This window comes from Dendropsophus ebraccatus, chromosome 10, assembly GCF_027789765.1.
Source record: "Dendropsophus ebraccatus isolate aDenEbr1 chromosome 10, aDenEbr1.pat, whole genome shotgun sequence".
Taxonomy (NCBI): domain Eukaryota; kingdom Metazoa; phylum Chordata; class Amphibia; order Anura; family Hylidae; genus Dendropsophus; species Dendropsophus ebraccatus.
The window spans coordinates 28951684-28972081 of NC_091463.1; the positions used below are offsets into that span (position 1 = coordinate 28951684).

At 42.3% G+C, this 20398-nt stretch overlaps 1 protein-coding gene across 1 annotated transcript in view; it reads right to left on the reverse strand.

Moving 5' to 3' along the window:
- Nucleotides 1–20398, reverse strand: part of NR6A1 (nuclear receptor subfamily 6 group A member 1) — a 186147-nt gene that overhangs the window by 90997 nt on the left and 74752 nt on the right. The window lies entirely within an intron of this gene.

Sequence of the window (20398 nt, forward strand, 5' to 3'; positions counted from 1 at the left end):
TAATAATATGCCTGCTGTCATATGAATACATTACCACCATTACTGGGATCTCATATACATGTGTGAATTTATTCAACCACCTATGAGCGCATGGGCCTTATTTGAAAATGTTTACGTTCCACTAGTGTAAAGCTCAATGTTACACGGTCATGTCTCTCTCTGGACTGTTCCGGAAACAAGGTAGCACAGTGAAATTAGTCTCCCAACTAACCGATAGTCTAATCGGTCACTAATGGGGAAATCTATTTTAACCCTGTAGACCCTCTATGTTGTCAGTCATCAATTTAATATAGGTTTACTTGAACAACCTTATTCCTTTTACATTACTTCTGTAGATACTGGCATAGCTACAGCTCCAATATGAAGACCCCGAGGAGGAGCACCCAAGACCTCTGCTTACGAGACTCCCTCGGGTGTGAGGAGATTGGGGGGGGGGGGGGCATGATGCTCATAACTTTTAAAATAAAATTTATAAATTATGATTAATAAAGTAGAAATCTGGATACAAAAATTCATGAGTAGAACAGCAATGTAAGATCTATGGTTCAATCGCACAATGTCATACTGAGACCGAGCCTCAGCAGAGTAGTCCATATACATTCATTCTCGAGACTCGCGTGCAGTACATTCTGCCCACACATCAACATTTCTGAAAGAAATCAGTCACACAGAATATATGAAGACCACTATTAAATAATTCTTTATTTCTTCAATTGACAGGATTGCTCTTAAGTGCAATGTAGAAGTAAAGACCAGTAAATATAGTCTTAAAAAATTGGTAGTTAACACCCCCCCCCACCCCAATAGAAAGTAAAAAGAAATTTTAATTTTATTTTTTTCAATAATTTTTTTACTTTTCTTCCCTTTAAAATATTTGACTTCATTATTTCAATATTCGCATTTATGGTCTTATCACTAGCACGACAGATGACTGTGGGCAGCCTGGCTATGGTCGTGGTCCTATTATAGCGACTGCATGGCTTAGTCGCTGCATTCAACTTAATAAACCTCTGGAAACATAAATGATGCTAGATCTTCAGACGCTAAGTAATGTAATGTAATTTCCAACTCAAATTGCGTTAAATCATGCATGGCCTAACAGATGAGTTTATATTTAATACGACACCAGATCTGACAGCGCTTTTCGTTGGGTGACACACAGTTTATGAGGACTCTCATTACAGCAATGGGATATCACTAGATTCTTAGGTAAAGATACACTGACCCCCTGGATTGCGCCCCCCTTCTTCTTCATATGCAGGTGTCACGTCTGGCAAGATAGACCTGCAGGAGTAAGTGATACTTTTTAATTAAGGCTGCAACTGGGGGTTGTGCAGACACCCAAACAGCCTGGGCAGTAAACCGCAGTCTTTGAATGGGTCATGTTTCAGTGATGGGAATAAAGGATGAAAGAGGGAGGGAAAAACAAGGTTAAGTGGCCAATAAGAAGAATGCATTAGCCCCTCTATGACTACGCCAGCAAATAGCTGCCCTTCCAGTCCTGCACATGACTGCATTTGCTCCTGTCCATCAAATGGGTCATATATAGTTCAAAGCAAGTGCAGGAGACAAGAGAGAAGATAGTGCAGTTAGTAGGCATTCCATTGGGCTCCAGTGTTACTGCACCAGCTTATGCATGACACCGGCACACCTAAGGGAAGACGTCTGCGGATGAGAAGAACCATGGGAAAAGACCTTACGTGATTCCATCTCTGGATCTCCTCCATGTAGGGTGAGTATTTCTGATTCTTGTTGTCTAAACTGTGAGCAACTTGGAATTTGTGCAGAGAGGAACTGTCTGCTGACTGCACGTGGTCTCTTTGTTCTTCCAAAGCCGGCTATCTCATTGATTTTACCTATACACTGCAGGGAGACGCTGCTGTTAAGACTTAAAACGCGTCCACGTTCAAGGCTTGTTTTTTTTTTTTCTACTTTCCAGAGTGACGCTGGAGTATCTGTTAACAATGCAAGTTCTAAACAATTCCTTTAAGGTTGACAAGGGCAGGCGTCCTTGTCCTGAGAAAGATGTAAGCAAATACTCTGCTAGCCGCAGGGCTGCTTATACTAGACAGGGAGGGACTGAGCCAGACAGGGGGGACAAAGCCACACCAGCTAAACCCAGACAGTTTGTGTGTCCTGATAGGTCTGCACACTGGGGTCAACTGGCTTTTGTGCAGTGAGCAGAGAAGAAAAAAAAAAAAAAAAAAAAGGAGCTGCCATTAATTTAACCCTGTCCTGCCTGCATTGTGCAGCCTCCAGACACACTGTAGGATAGAGTTTACACCCAAGTTCAAGATTTTAAAAAGTGCACTTCGGAATTTGCTGCACCAGGCTACTTTTTGTCAATAACAGGTGGGCTTTGCAGTGTTAAAATGCACCAAGAAATTCTAGATTTTAGTTAAATTGTTGACAAAATGTTTACAATAATAATTTCAAGGGGGGGGGGGGGGGGTTGGGGGTTTATACCTTAAAGGCCCCAAAAGTAACTCACTTAGTAAGTTAGTGCCACAATATGTAAAATTCTGCCTCCTACGGAAATGACAGAATGTAACCCTGGTTTCGTAATCCTTAAATGAACTGGTGCATCCTGCAAGAAAAAAAAAAAAATGTGGCCAGCCATGCCGTGACCATGCAGTGTGCAGCTATTCCGCCTGGCAGGAAGAGGGTTAATATGCTCAGCTGCTTGCAAACCCAGGAAATTGAGCGTAATCAAAGCAGACAAAAGCGAGCAAAATCAGCAACCAATGCAAAAACTAAAATCCCCACAATGAGTAAAATAATACAGTGTCTGATGCCCCCTTTCCAAATCCCCCCCCCCCCCCAACCCCAATCCAAGTGAGGAGGAATGTGCTAAGTGACAGGAAATGTTCCCAAACCTGCCCACAGCCCCCCCTCTTCTATCCTCCTCCCCTCCAGTCGCGCCTGCTTTTGTCTACAATGATCCACACACGACTGCTGGGATATATGTCTCGCTTTAAGACACACAACACACAGGGCACTGCTGCAGATTCCTCTACTACAATGCTTTGTCACATCTGGTCAGGGACGCCAGGTGTTGTCGGGGCTTGCCAGGTGACAGGTAAGAGATCGGAATGGAGGAGGGGGTAGGATGACCTGCAATAACTGCACCCTAAAACTTGGGTTTCTATGGGTTTCTGATGTTGTATGCAATAGAAATGTGTTCCGAAAGGCTTGCAATCTATTCTGTGTAAAGCTAACAGAATGTTCTCCCTCTGCAGGGCTTCTACAGTCATGCAGTCTAGACTATATATCTATATCTGTCTTGCACTGGTTATTATTTGCATTGGCAATGGTGCAACAAGGCTGTGGCGGTGGGGTTCTATAAGGTTACGTTACTAAGCAAAATAGGTAAAGATATGACGTGTTATTTGTCAGAGCTATTTACAGATCTCGTTGTTAACCGGTGTGGCCTGAAAAGCCTCCTCTTCCACCAAGGGGTTAAGCAGCGTGCAGGTTGAGCTGGTGGCGAGCTCAGTCTGGCTGGGCTCTGCAGTCCTCTGCGTTCCTCACGTAGCCACTGGAACAGTCTCTTTCATAGATCTGGCTACCTGGATTTGAATAGAAACCAGACAGCAATTCTTCAGACCCCGCCAGCCCTCCATCCTCTGGACAATAGAGATTTGTTAGCACGCAGCCACAATCTATAGGACACAAAGCTTAAAGCACCACAGACATAAGGAGGGGGGCCGGTGGGGAGGGGGGGTGCCCGACAGGAAATTACAGCTTTTTAATGCCCCAATGGCAGGTCTGCTTTAGGAGGAAAGACAGCTCTGTCTGTGTACTACTCCAGAGGTAATTTGGGGAGAATGAAGCTTTTGCATTGCGGAGAATATACAATGTTGTGATATTCTCTTCTGTAAAATGAGGATCTTGTGTAAAGAGTTTGGTCACATATCAGTAATGTTACAATGGCTATCCTCCTTGGAGTACACTGTGTACCAAATAAACTGGAGAACAACACCTTGTCTGACAAGCCTAACCTTCATACAAGCATAGTATAATGTCATCCCACCTAATTGCTGTCACTCTGGCACAGTTTAACCATTACCTTTTGGTTAAAGGGATCCCCCAACCCACTTGCAGGGTAACCCCAGGACATGCTCCGCCACCTGTCCATTCAATCTTTACTTGAATGTAGTGGCTGCTCACCTAGCGGATTGTGGTTAAGGTGAGGGCCCACCTATCTTGTAGAAAAACCATGAGACACAACTATATATATATGGTAAACTGAAGGCCTCCCAACCCTATGATCACGAGTGTATTCTCTGTACAGTGTTGTGTATATAACAGGTAACAGAAACTCCGCTATCAGTCATGTAAAGCTATAATGTTTTGTTATATTGGTATACGGATGTATACAGGGGGAAAAACAGCTTATTTTCTGTATGCTTATGTACGTCTCTGGTTTGGCAGTGAAACTAAACCCATGATGACCATGTGCCCCTTTCCCCTCTGCATAGTTTAGCCGGGAATTGATGGACTCTGAGCTATGTAGACTCCCACACAGATGCAGAACGCATGACATCCGCTAGGATGAGGAATATGCAATACCAAAAACACATTTGCACATCGCATTCTCCGCAAATCTTCAAGCAGAAATATGTCACTTATGTAAAGGATGCCGGAGGAATATTGGAGCAGATGGCTCGAGAGAGGATCGTGCTGCATAGTTAGGAGTGAGATGGAAATAGGAGATGTAGTAATGTGAATGATGGCTTCTGACATGGGGGCAATGGCTGAACTCTGGTGCCAATGTTCTGCTATTGGTGCAGCACCCGTGTACTGTAGAGATGAGCATACCCTATGTGCCCAAGCTGCTGAATCGATTCACCAAACGTGATTCACAAATGCAGCAAATCAATTCACCCAGTGTGTCATAATGGAGGGCGGATCAGGACGCGGCGAATCTTCAATCAGGTGGATTGGCTTTCTCATCTCTAATAGTAGACTTGATAACAAAAAGCAAAAAGAGGGGAAGGCATCTGCATATCTGTGTGTGTACACACTAATATTATATATATATATATAAATAATTCATTGATATTCTACCACACCTGTATAAACAAAAGCTGAGGTCATAGTTTCACAGCTAAAACAGCACCATACCCCTGTGTATCATACTGAAGTACTAGGTGTACCCTCAGTTCTTGATTAGCATAAAGAAAAATTTACCCTTACAGACCTAAGGGTATGTCTTTATATCCTGAATAAAATACATGATGGACCGGTTCTTAGAATAATACTATGTTCTCTTCCTATAATTGCTTCATATCATTGATTATAGAGCGCCAACGCATTTCACAGCACTATACAAAGATTGCCATTACACCACAGCCCAAATACACTGTAGTGCTCACAAACACATGCTAGGGCCAATGCTTTTTATGGTGGATAGAAAACATGCAAACATGGGGGAAGAACATACAAAATCCATGCAGATATTGCCTGATGTTCGTTCTGTATACATCCTCAGTGCTGTATAGTAATAACCACTCAAGCATCAAGCATTATTCCGATATAAACATTAGGGCGAAGTTCACACTCTGTAAAAACAATGGCCGTATTTTATGACAACGGCCGTTGTTTGTAGAACGGCCGTTATTTCTGAAACAACTGCTGTTATTTGCACAACAACAGTTATAAAATATTGCTGTTGTTTTTTCATAGTGTGAACCTACTTGCAGAAATCTTAATAGACCCCCTCTCCCCCCACCCAAAAAAAAAAAAAAAATCACACACCCGAATTACAATTTCTTTTTTTTTTTTTTTTTTGTGATAGTAAGACTAGAATGACATACAATGCATAGCTTACTTTTACAATTGCCATTTTCTTGACACAATATACATGTCACCCAACATAAAAACTTGCTCTACGGTACATGAAAGATATTGTAGTTGGAGTACCGTGGTTCTTGCATAAGATTTACTGGAATATGAACTAATCTTCTAGCGGTGTCAAAATGACAAACTGGATATAAAAGCAAGGTTAGTGCTTGGTATAAATTTTCCCTATACCTTTCCTCGATATGAAGGGACATCTAATAACTGACATAAAAATAAACACAAAGAATACGGGGCTGCTATAGGGAAAAAATCTTTACAAAGTCCATGACAAGCTGAACTGGAGGTAAAATGGTCCCACACCTTCTAAGTTTACCAGTGATCTTTACGAGCTGATGCATAATAGTGTGTCAGTGGCGCATAACTCTGAAATACCAGCGAGTCCAGTCCAATCGCTCATCTGGTATGCGCCTAGGGGTAACTAAGCTCAGCGGGGTAATCAGAGCAGAAATGTCATGAAATGCGTCAGAGCCCGGAAAGGACCAGAGGTAACATCTACTGATGTCTTAAGATGGGTCACTTCAAGATGCATTCTGATTTCTTCCAATCCCTATCGGGGCCATTAGGCACATTCACAATAGGATCCAATACTCATCAATTCTAAGTTGCTGCCCAGAGTATTGAATATACCTTGAAGCTTTCTTATCACTTGTGTTCTTCTTATACAGAACATGACATCACAAGAAGATAGACATGGGGATTAGTTAAACAAAAAAAGGCAAAAAAATAAAACATAAAATCAATACTCTTTCCAAAGAGAACAATGATGGCTGAGCCAACTTACATGTAGACTACAGCATCCAATGAGACTGTTTAAGTCTTAAGCCACCACAAGTATGACCCCAAGTAGATACCTACCGCAACATTTAATAAGGAAATGTTGGCAGGTCTTGAAAATAAAGTGTGACAACAACTAGCCTTGACCATGAGTAGTCAGTCTTTGGAAATGGCGACCTTCTAAATTTAAGCATTCATCCCTTACATCAATAGCTGGAGCCTTTTTATCCAGCACAATGATTACATACCCATAAGCAGCTCTATTGGGCTCCTTAGGCTTCAGATGCAGTATTTTGGTCAGTATTTGGTGCTCGTTTTAGTCACTTTTAGGCAAAATGGAGTAGATCCAAAGCAGAAAAAAGCTATATATAATATGCACCTTTTGCTACGTTCTGGACAAATTAAAAAAAAAAATACTCAAAACGAGGACCAAATACTAACCAAAATACTAAGAGCAGACCCAACCATGTTCTATACAAAGCTAAGGGCGTTACTTCCATGTGTGTCATGGAAGATGTTCTGTATCATGACTATAGGTGGTTAGGGGAGAATCAAATAGTTATTTTTCGGGTTTCATATAGGTTATTATATGTAATAATATAATCCAGGTGGAGGCCACAAATATATAAATACATATAACGAGTCTAAAAAGTCAAGACAACACCAAACAATCAGCCAGACCCATCAGAAAAACAGAATTTCAATGGGAACATAGAAACAGCCTGCAGATGTCCCCCCCCCCCCCCCCCCCCCCCATTATATTTATAGCGCAGACGGCTGGCTTCTCCCTCCTAAATCTTTTATTTAGCAGGTGAATGTCTATGAAAGACGTAATGTAAACAACCTTCAGATTTCTTTGGTGGCGTCAATGAAGATGCACTGAATGAGAAGGTACGATTAAAGCATCAAAGTACAGAACGGCTGCCTCCTCCCTGTTTCTAACATATTAATTGTATGGGGACTACTCCTTGATCACTTCCACATACTGGGAATATCCTGAAAACAAAGGAATCCTTAATCAGAGGCACAAACTAGCAGTGACTCACACTTCACTGGGGAAAGCATGCCTTTGAAGTATACGAGATAGGAAGCGCTGCCAACATCCTGGTGCCCGGCTTATTTCTTGCTTAACGGCAATGAAATCTGTGGTTGCAGACAAAGAAAAAAAAAAAATCCCCGGTGTGCAAATCACAATTGATTGTACTTTGGGCGACATGGGGGGGGGGGGGCACTTTATTTCCTAGATTTCTACAAAACAGGAGTTTTCCGAAGAATTATTCTGAATACTTGAAGTAGAGTAGATTTTGCAAAAACAACGATATAACGTGTATGGGTGAAGCCTGGTAGTACCTCACCATTCTCTATTGAGGAAGAGAATCATCGGACGTTGGATTTGAGCCTTTGTCCCTTAGGGAGATAAACCGATGCCAGAACTGACTGACAGCGCCTTAGTCCCTTCTTTCCAATGAAAAACACATGCATGTAAAGATTTTTCTTTAAGCTGTATAGTAATAAACTCCCCATAAGGAACACATTTTGCACACACACTGATCTAGTAGGGAATACTGGGAGATTTTAGCTCAGGAGCTTGTAGAACTGTGAAAACTAGAGAAGAGCATATTGTTTGATCAGCGCTCCACTTATCAAGTTGGCTGGCTGTCAACGCTGCTCCGCTCCCTGCCACTCCTCCCAGGATGCCGGGAAAAGCTGGATCCAATCCTGGGAAACTTCTCCCAGTATCCCAGGATTGGATCTAGCTTTTCGCCGGCACCAGGGTAGGAGTGGCAGGGAGCACAGCAGCGCCGACAGCCAGCCAGCCAGCATGATTGGCGGAGTGCTGAACAAACTAAGAGCTTGACTTCGTTTAGATAAGCAATTTGCTCATCTCTAGTGACTACATTTAGGAATGGTGACGTATTGTAAGATGTGCTTAGTACAAAATATGTAAAGCATGGTCCACACTCCCACTTTCCTTTACACCACTCTATTCCCTATTGACTTGGTTGTCATCAGCTGCCAGGAAACACTTTTTTTCAAGCAAGAATAGTAGTACAGGAGATCCATTTACAATAAAAAAGTGACACAAGAAGCTATAAGTAATTTCCTATGTAGTATATATGTAAAGTGGACAACTTTGCACTCTACATTTTTTTGCGTGTCTGTCCTTGCCGCCATAAAAAGTAGCTTGGTACGCAGAAAATTAGAGTAATTTATTATATTTCCCCATTTATTTATCCAAATCAGACTAATTTTTTTTTTTTTTGCGAACCAACAAACAAATGAGCAAAAACTGTAGGCACCTTTTTGACCAGGATTAATGTCCCCTGCCATACAAGTTAGATGTTTGTAGGTAAAACATTTATTGTAAATATGAAGGGGTGAGTGAGCTGCGGCCATACTTCTCTGGCGGCTTACATCTCATAAGAACAAATGGATCAAGCATGGTGGAATCCAACTGCTCGGTCTTTCTCACTCCCCACATCTGCCATCAGGGACAGTTAGGAGGTCCACAAATAACTTAAGATGGTTGGCCAATCCCATTGGTAAACAGCAGGTTAGGATTCTTTTACAGCGGCCGATTATTGGCAGGAACCCTCACTGTCAATAATCCGCCTGTGAAACTTGGCCAGTGATCAGCCAGAGAATGAGAAACCTCTTGTTCGTTGGCTAATCACATCTTTTTTGTGAGCATTAAAAATGCTGGTAGTCGCCTGCACATCTTCCCGTGTAAACAGGAATGTATTGGTGACTATCATGAAGTAAAGTGGCTGCATGAATGATCCAGTGGATGATGGAAAGGCTCTGCAAACAAGTGCTGATCTTACTGATCTTTGCTTGCTAGCAGCTATAGCCAGGTCTTGTAAAATGGCTTTAAGTCTAATATTTGGCCAGATTTAGTTTGGCAGAAACAGATAAGCCTTAGGTCTATGGGTGCAAACAGACAGGGGGACTATACAACCTTACTATGAACATTGTTTTTTCTAAAAGTCCCTTTAATACACGCCAATTGTAGCACAAAACGATCATTCCTAAAAACATTAGTTTACGATAATTGGCCCGTGTAATTGGCCAGCAATCCGCCAACCAACTGGTGAAAGCTCACTTGCCACCACATACCGTCCTGTCTATACAGGTAATATGCGTCCAATGACAATGAATCTGAATGGTCGCACAACCAAGTGGTGATCAGGCCACCTTAAAAGGGCCCTAAACTGCAAGAAAGTAAATATACACCCTGTGGCTATCCAAAAATTAGTATTTTCTACAATGTTCTCCTATATCTATTAATGGACAATTGAAACATATACTATTGTCCTCTAATGTTTACAGCCTGATAAAAGGGGTTGTCTATGTTTGGATGACCACGTAATAAAAAGTTTCCTTGATGGTGAGCTGATTCACAGGGTGTCCTGCTGCTGGGATCCCTGCGATCAGCTGCAGGGATTCCCAGCAGCAAGTGTGCAATCCCCTTACAGCACCACTGCAGGTGAAATGAACCATTACACAGTTAATATCGAAATCAATGGGCTGTTTAAATGATGCTTGGGCATACCAGCTTCCCCAGAGGAACACTCTGTTGCAATCATCCGTTCTGGTGAGTTGAAGTATCTTAAATATACTGTAGGCGCTTATAAGTTACATTGGACCATATACGTTCTTCCAGTTTAATATACGGCTCCTGATTTATTTTTTGTTTTTCTTTAAGTTTTCACGATCTGTACTTATCTATTCATTATATCTTTGATAGTGAAGATTTAGAAAATAATTTTAATACACGACTACATCTCCACCGGTCATGTCATGCCGAGAGGTCTTACCCCAAGGTTCGTACGCAGCTTGTTATCAAGTGAATGTTCTGCCCAGTGACAAAATGCCAACGTTAATCAAGCTGAAATGCCGGTAATTACATGTCACAACTCATTAATATTACCTATATTTATCTGAAAGGCAAAAAAGATGCAAAATGTCGCCAACGCAGCCTTTAGGTCCAGTCTTTGCCCATGTATTGTTTATCACAAGCAGTTGCTAAGAAGCCGATTTGGGATGTCAGAGCTTTTAAATGTCCTCAGTTGCCTTTAGCAAAAGAGGCATTAAAAAAAAAAAAAACTTGCATTGCTGGTGTATGTAGACAGAGTTTATGCTTAAGGGAAAAATACCATAAAAAGAAGAAAAACTCAAACACAAAGAACGACAACATGAAAATCAGCCATTACTTAGTGATATGAGCTAGATAGATAATCATAGGTAGGCACATGGGATGCCCAACTCACTTGTTCAAAGGAGCAAGAAACAGTATAGAATATGGAAGAGGCAGACATGGTGGAGAAAAGTAGGGGCAGCAGTGGAGTCATAATTAGGGAGCGGCCACCTTTGTTGGCTCATTTCACATACTATGTAGAGCCCCTATACGTGCAGCTTCCACGAAACAGCTCTAATGCTGAATTCACATGGAGCAGTAGTGTGCCGCATGGTCAACCACCATATGACACCGTGCTACAACACAGTTGAGGTATGTGCACACTATGTAATCCGTGAGGATAACCTGCCATGGATTCCGCCACTTGCACCATAGACTCCATTCTATGCACAAGCAGATTCCGCTGTCCGCCCAAAGAAAACAAGTCAATTCGTAATCTGCCAGTGCGTAGAATGGAGTCTATGGCCAGACTGAGATGCGAATGTGAGCGAGCGGCAGAATCCTTCTGGATTCCGCAGTGTGCAAGTACCCTTACGCAGTTTTCAGTTGAGAATCATGGCCAAATCATGGTAAAATGCAAACAGTTTTGAAGCACAGAAAGTTGGTCATGTCATGTGAAACCAGCTTAGAGGTAATGCTGGCCAAGGACAGTTTTCAGGAACAAATTATTCCAATCCATGGCAAAAACAACTCCTAGATTAAAAAATTGTGCCCGCTAACGAACATGAAAATTTTTAAGTAGGACTAGTAAATTTCCCAATGGGATCTGGCGGTTATATTACCACCATATTATGACATCAAAAACTTTACACTGAAACTAGCTTGATTGCTTTATGGTTGGGTTCACACTAGCCTGATACAGACACTATTTTATTCCTATCTTATGGCCGAAAGTCCTGGGCCAACTGCAGGATTGATGGCCAAACCTGATAGCTGCCAATTCGGTCATCAAACTTGTGGTCTGGCTGGAACTTGCAGCCATATACATTCATATTAGGCCAGTGCGAACACAACCTTAATGTGGCCATACAATCAATTTAGGCTCAATAATCCATTGGTTAGCAATTATCAGTCCTACCTTTGGTGCCTTTCGTCTTTAGAACAGTGTTTATCAACTTCAGTCCTTAAGTCCCACCAACAAGTCATGTTTTGAGGATTTCCTTAGTATTTCACAGGTGATATAACTATAGTAAGTATCAGGTATTATCACAGTTGTCTTTGTATGGGATATCCTTAAATAATGACCTGTTGGTGGTCCATGAGGACTGGAGTTGAGAAACACTGCTCAAGAGGGAAGCATAGCACAAACTATTTTGTTGGATAATTATTTTCTCCAACAGTAGTCTTCGGCTAAAGGTCCCCATAATCTTTCAATACCTGATGGCTGAATGATCGTCCAGCCATCAGTTATCTCTCCCACACCCCACCCAGCCTCCCTATACACCGGAAAGTTCAGTACGACCGAGCTTTTCTGTGTTCTCTATGGGGAGGGGTAGGCCCCATTGAGTGCGCTCTCGCTGTGGCTTACCTCTCCCAGAACAAAGGGGTTGGCGGTGATCTTCCATTATGCTTGACCCTTGTCACCATTTACATTATCTGTTGGTGGTCGTTCTGGAGAGCCCCATACACCTTAGATTGACAATGAACTTAAGTATAAAGTGAGTGGTGACCTTAAAAGCCAACAAAACTTTACAGAAAATAACTTGCAAGTTAAATTGTCGTAAACTGGTGGGGGCCAGCCAAACCCTATATCTATCGCCAAGCTTTAGCCAAATCTAAGGTCTTCCGTCAAGCTTTATTCAGCTATTAGTGAATGCAGCTGATCTTAATGGGCTTTAGAAGATCCAATCTAATCCTGTGTTTGATGGCCACACTTGAAAAATAAAACTATGAGCAACATTCCCATAGTTTCCAGAGTTAGGGGTTGTGCAAAATTTGGTAACTATAACAAAAAAATGTAAGCCCAACTACTTTCTCCCGCTCTAATAAGCTCGGTTTTCAGCAAACACGTACATAACCTCTAATGAGACTATCCACTGTTACACGCCATATTAAAAGTCCACACAGATCTCGACACACGGCCTATATCTGTTCTGTCCATCTGTGCCCATCTGATTTTTTTCCTCCAGCAAAGATGAATGTGGCTTTAGCATTTTTTTTTTAAATTCTCTGTTCAGTGAATATTGAGGTCAATTAGGAACGCTGTTTGCTTTCCGTACCCTGAGCAGATTAGACAGACGACCCCCCCTTCCTCTCCATCCCCACAGCACCGCCGATCTCTGTTGCGCTGACCCACATTCCGCTGAAAATCTGCTACAGTGCGCTCCTGCGCTGAACGCTAAAATCCTCTGCGGCCATTTTTTTTTTTAATATAGCTTGGAAACGTCTCCTTCTAACTGGCAAAGAACGAGTTACTTAAAAAGCATACTTTTATGCTTATTACTACTATTTAACTATATTATTACCCATCATTTGCTATGCACTGGCAGAAGACTGTAGAAGTGAGGAAAGTACTTGGCAGGTAGCTAACACTGTGAATAGTATGTTATATATTACATACCTATAGCTAATGGGTTAACACTTCCTCTAGAAGTCGGCTAATGAGTCTAACACATTTTCTCAAAATTTCATTGTATGTAGAAAGCAAAAGAAAAAAACAGTGCATGAAAAATTAAACACACATGAGAATTGCACTTTCCAAGCTGCACTACCAGAAATAACTCAGAGCAAAAGAGATGCCCCAGAGCTTAAATTCCAAAGCTTTCTCAATCCACCCCCCTCCCTAAACATTCACCCAGGAGGAAATAAAACTTCCTGCCATCTGCACATATTAACCCATCTGAAACCGAGGTGGGATAAGACACAGATGATGACCGTGTCATCTTCTGCAACTTGGCCCTTCAGGATGCTAAAAGTAGGGATATAGAGACAGACAGAAAGATCAGACTGATGGGTAGGCAGACAGAGGTGGGTATGAATACATGTAAGAAAAACAGACTGATAGATAGATAGATAGATAGATAGATAGATAGATAGATAGATAGATAGATATGGAATGCAAATGGGAATCAACAATAAAGAGAATAAAACTAGGTTTCATTTATTATTACTGTAAAATATTTTTAATAGTATCATTTTTTTTTACTTGTTTTTAAACAATTCTAATATTTTTTTAACCAACTGTAAGGAGTAATTGATGAGTTGTTCAATTCTTAAATTGAGATTCAACCATGATCACGTCTACATGACTAAGGAGCTTAGGCTCTGAAACGCATCGGTTCTTTCTTTTGTATGGACGTCCATGTAATTTTTAACATGCATCTATAATAAATTTGGATTTTTTTATTGCACTGGTTGGAGCTGGATTTAAATTTTTTGCCATTTGGCACATTGCATTCATGATCACGTCTACGTCGGGTACCGGTAATACAAAAGTAGATACTCTCTTCACTGACTTAAAATAGGGTTGTATTAGGGTTCGATTGTTCTGAATATGGGCTATCCCTGGACTAAACCTATGACAGCGGCTCTTTGTGAATAAAGCACTAACATAATCCACACAGCGGTACACAGAATGTACTCGGTACATGGTATAACGACATACCATGACATGATGTATAGACAGGATGTGTGTAGGGGTCTGCCGCTGTGTGAGAGACAATAAGAGTCTGGAGGGATATGGGAGAAATGTATGAGGATAATAAGGAGGAGGGGGGGGGGGCTCAATAAGGTTCCATGCAGCATCCATGCTCTGATCTGGAGCGACAGCTGGCAGTGATCTAGAGCAGCCGGGTGCTCCCCAGAGGGGCACAGAGAGCCCAGTACAGGGAGCAAAGTCTGTCCTAGGAGTGCTGGGGGGGCATAAACCATACATGCTTCCATCCAGAGCAGCTGACACAGACAGATCTCATCTGGCTAGGAGGTAGTGCCATCAGGCGGGTATAAACAAAGGGAAACTGAAGCAAGGGGGTGACTAACCAAAAATGAATACAGCACGATACTAAGCACTGCACGCCAACAGAAAGCAGCAGCAGCACAGACCCTTCCTCTACATACAAAAGAATATAAGATCGTTCAGCTTATTAACCCTAAACCTAATTTTCCTCTCTGTATGTAACCAGACAAGGAATTAATGCTAAACCAAGCGAGAGACGGTGGGTTTGCTCTCCCTGCTCTGCCGCCTGGCTGCATTTGCTCAGCAACCATAAAATGAGGTCAGCGCTTGCACATATACGAGGCCTCCTAAACTTCAGCGTTGCCTTAAGAATCCCTCGTCACCTTAAATGACACTGGCCCGGTGCCATGGCATACAATCTTTTACGAGTTTTCCATCTCTATTTTGTTTCCCTCTTGGCTGAGCTCGGAGGGGCGTGCTCATTTACACGAGGGGCAGTCATGTTGCATTAGGATGACTTGCCTGTAGGTGGACCAGATCTCTGGACAGTCCCCACTCACTGCATTTTCCACTCTGTAAGGGCAATTTAAGGCATTTCATAGAAATTAAAAGAGGTCATCATAACCAAATAAATCGCTTAAACACTTCTGAACAAACTCCTGAAGAAATATACCCCTGAACAAGAAAATGCATAAAACTGCAAATTTACACAGTAGTGTCAATATAAGGGGCAATAAACCTAAAGTTAACATTTCTAACACTCCTCCATCTATGCTTGAGCTTTCTCAAAGCTTAGGAAGCAATGATTATAGGTGTAGATGATTTTATTGTATGAAAAAGTGTCCCTATAAGGTTCTCCTGTAAATAAGTAGATCACAGGCTACCCCACTGCAGAGACCCTCAACGATCAGAAACATTCTGAGGTGTACAATATTCCTACAGCACCTCCGCAGGATGAATGAGGCATTACATTGGGGTCATTGTAATCAGTGAGCTGTACATTTAATTCACAGATATGCTGGGTCATCCAGAGGAAAGACCGCTCTTTACTACCACTCTTCTCCCTCTGGATTATTGACAGAGGTACGAGATGATTGACTCCCCTCTCTTACTGGTAGCCATTCACATTACGTTTCTGCTACATGCTGCAGGTATACGTAGAATATTGTATATTTGCATTCATGAGTAGGCTACATTTAGTCCATTAAACCCCATAGGCACACAACTGTACCTTTTTTTTATAGAATTCAGACATGTACCCAAAAACATGATGGGTGCAACACAGTCTTCCTCACTAGACTCTATCACTTCACATAACATCCATTCATATCTAGAGATGAGCGAACCTGGAGCATGCTCGAGTCCATCCGAACCCGAACTTTTTCCATTTGATTAGCGGTGGCTGCTGAAGTTGAATAAAGCCCTAAGGCTATGTGGAAATCATGGATATAGTCATTGGCTGTATCCATGTTTTCCAGACAACCTTAGAGCTTTATCCAAGTTCAGCAGCCCCCGCTAATCAAATGCCGAACGTTCGGGTTCAGATGGACTCGAACCCGAACCCGGTTTGCTCATCTCTATTCATATCATATTGGCCCCAAAAAATATTACCTAAATTTGACATCAGCATTTCAGGAAAAATTGATCAAATATGGACGGCTTTGGTGAATACCACATACACAAATATACTTTTATTGGCATAAAAGATAACCTTGCATACCAGCACACACACAGATATATAGCAACCAGGTTGTTCTCAAGAGACGGGCTCCTATGCAAACACTGTCAGGAATGTGTAGATGACAGGAATAGTGACTAGTACACAAGTACATGTTCAATCATGTACAGTGAAGTGGGGGGATGGAGTGCAGGCAGCACTTCTTTACCCGAGTGCACAATTGTGGTAGTGTTGGTAGAAGCAAAGAAGGCGAGACAGCGAGAGCGGAGAAAGCTGAGAACGCATTGGGAATGGGTAAGTTCACATAGAAATCATGGTGAATGGATCTCTTAATATTATATATATATATATATATATATATATATATATAATGTTAATTAATCACTGCATATCTGGTAAGCGTCACACATGGAAAGGTCTTGTCAACCGCATTCAGACCATTGCCTACATGAAGCTTCTTCATGCGGCTCAAAAATTACACAAAGCAACAGTACCACCCATAGCCATTAGATTCGTGTTGACAGATATGACCATATTCATTAGGATCAAGTTGCAATCTATTGTGGTTGAGGAATGCCAAGACATCGAATGTCGAAAGTAAAGGAGGCACTGTTTGATTTGCATGTCAGATTTCATTAATCTTCCATCCAAGATGGCTGTGCCAGAGGTGCCATGCATCTGCTTACCTTCACCTAAAACAAGTCATATATCAGTTGGGCTTAAAATGCAAGATACATTGTGGACCATAGGTGCCAGAAGTTATAGCAAGGCTATGGCCAGCTGTAAAAGATCCTTGATTGGGTGGCTGAATTTTCCGGCTTATGGTTGTCCTCATGTGACGCTTCTCTATCCTTTAATATGATAAATTGATGAAGACAGGTGTTGTCGTTCTCATTATCCTTGGAGGTGTTTTCCTGTTATGCTCTCTTATACCTTCCGTTGTCAGGGCTTGCTGGGAGTTGTGGTTTTGCAATGGCTGGGGGGTTGCAGATTGGAGACCACTGGACTATTATTTGTTTAAAAATGTTATGAATTATAATGTAAAGCAACCCTTTAAGAAGCGCTATATCTAGAGCTCCAACATACTTTACAAAGCAATCTGCATAATGGGGGATCACCTGCCGGGTGCAGACGTGACAAGCGACGGGGAGCAGAGATGGGGAACCTTTGGGGCTTCAGCTGTAGCAAAGCTACAATTCCCATCATGCCTGGATAGCCAAAGCTTTAGCTTTGGCTGTCCAGACATGATGGGAATTGTAGTCTTGCAACAGCTGGAGGCCCAAAGGTTCCCCCATCCCTGCTCTATCGTCCCATCCGGTACGTGGAGATCCATGAACAATGGATGCGATTAAGATATCTTCAAGGCTGGGACTGCATCCCGCTATGCTTTCTAGGTTCTGCTATTTCAGGTTACAAGTACCTTGCGCAGGCTCGCAGTGTGCGCTCCGGCCATGACCAGACAGATATCTGTAACTAAACACTGAGAGGGTTTTGTTTTAGGCAAAGTCAGGTCCCAGACACTTGGCAGTCTTCCAGCGCACGCAGGGGAGGTGTGTAAGACACACTATGGAGGGTGGGGCTCACTACCAGGCAGGGCCCACACATTCACGTGTCAGGACGACTGGGGTGACATTCCCGACTCATCCCAGAGTTGCTAAAATCATGTCAGCCATTTAAAGTGCCTCTGATTTACTGAAAGCATCAACAAGATTCATTGCTCTTAAGACTCCAGGAACTAGGAAGACCTGAAAAACATGCAGTCTATAAGAATTAACTCTACTTCTAAATAATTCAGAAGTATCGTATTTTCACACAGGACTGAAATGCTGCAGATTGGTTTCAAGTTTGCTGCAGATTGCCTGAAGATCAGTTATGGCTTTGCTGCAAAAGAAAGTTTAGAAACCCGAAGCATATGCAACAGATCTGCAGCATTTCAGTCCAGTGTGAACAGACCCTTATACAGGAGGTGACGCAGCATAGGAGGCAATGCTTGGGTAACAACTATTCTAACTATATGCAGTTTATTGTTCCACACTGGGAAACAGACCACTATAGTTTTCTTCAATGGGGTTACTGACATGAAGTCCAGTGTAAAAAAAAAAAAAAAAAAAAAAAGCCTCTATTATGACTTTATTCACACACGGATTTAGTCTTTATGTGACTACATGTGCTTTTTACATAGGACTGTAACGTTAGTAAATCTCAATGCCTCACAAGAGACAGATGTATCTTGGATCGCAGACTACTAGTGCCACCACCTAGGAAGCCCAAAAAGTCCTTATTCAAGGTAAAAGTTGGACTATGACTAGAGATGAGCGAACCAGAACATGCAGCATTTGCTTACCAGTGGCTGAAGTTGTTGATGCAGCCCTTAGGTTAAAGAGGATGTACCATCAGGTACATCCTTTTTAATATGACCAACGGATAGAACAGCAGCATCACGGGGAAGCCGGTGCCGCGGTCCGTTTTTTGAACCCCAGTGGGAGGAAACCCCCGCACCTCTATGACGTGGCTCCATTGATTCTAATGGAGCCGCGTCATAAAGGGGAGGGAAATCCCTCCCACTGGGGGCGGGCCAGTCCGCCTCCTGTGTTTTAGCCCCGGCCCGGTACCCGTAGATAGAATAGCGCCGTACACGGGAACCGGACTGCCTCGTGACAGCGCCGTTCTATCCATGGGTCATATTAAATAGGATGTACCTGATGGTACATCCTCTTTAAGTTCACACAGTGTCTTTTTCATTAAGCAATGGCCGTTGCTGCAGGTTTAGCAATAACGGCCGTTGTTTAATGACAGTAGCCGATTAAATTACAGCCTATGGAACTACTGCCGTAGTGTATACACTACACGGCCGGAATAACATGCGGCCGCACAGAAAACTAACATGTCAGCCTGTGCACACAATGTAAAGCACCGCAAGTAAATGGAGCTTAATTGCAAACCACACATGAACTGGAGACAACAGTGGGGGAAAAGTGGCCATGTTTTTGTAGCGCTGGATAACCCCTTTTACATTGTGTTTTATGCCCAATTAAAGTGTGAGCACACGTGAATGTGCCCACATTCCAATTAAAATGAAGTGATGTTCACCTGGCTGATACTGCAGTATCGGCCGGATGAACATCTTAGACAGCGGCCATTCTATGAAACAGCCGCTGTTTGTGCCATGTGTGATCATGGCCTAAGGGTGCGTTTATACAGAGATTTATCTGACAGATCTCTGAAGTCAAAGCCAGGAACAGACTATAAAACAGGGAACAGGTCATAAAGAAAAGACTGAGATTTCTACACTTCTCAAATCCATTCCTGGCTTTGGCTTAAAAAATCTGTCTGTGTAAACGCACCATGGGGCTGCATTCACACTACGTATATTTCAGTCAGTATATGTATATTTCAGTCAGTATTGCAACCAAAACCAGGAGTGGATTAAAAACACAGAAAGGATCTGTTCACACAATTTTGAAATTGAGTGGATGGCCGCCATTTAATGGCAAATATTTGCTGTTATTTTAGAAAAACGGCTGTTATATTGAAATAATGGCCGTTATTTACTGTTATATGGCGGCCATCCACTCAATTTCAACATTGTGTGAACAGATCCTTTCTGTGTTTTTTCATCCACTCCTGGTTTTGGTTGCAGTACTGACTGAAATATACGTACTGTGAACGCAGCCTAAGGCTGCCTAGAAAATATAGATACAGCCATAGGCTTGTTTTCCCGGACAGCCTAGGGCTGCATCCAACGTCTTCAGCCACCAGTAACCAAATGCCGCTTGATGTTCGCTCATCTCTAAATATGACATAACTACAATACTTTACAGGGGGTCCATACATGGTGCAGTTATTAGTTGGATCAGGCTGATCCACTGCATTGTGTATGGCCAGGTTTACAGATCAGAACTAGAATAGAGAGTGTATGAAGATGCTACCTAGGAAGCCTTGATAACTAGTGTATAACATGTCTGCTGTTGTGCTCTTTATGTTGTTG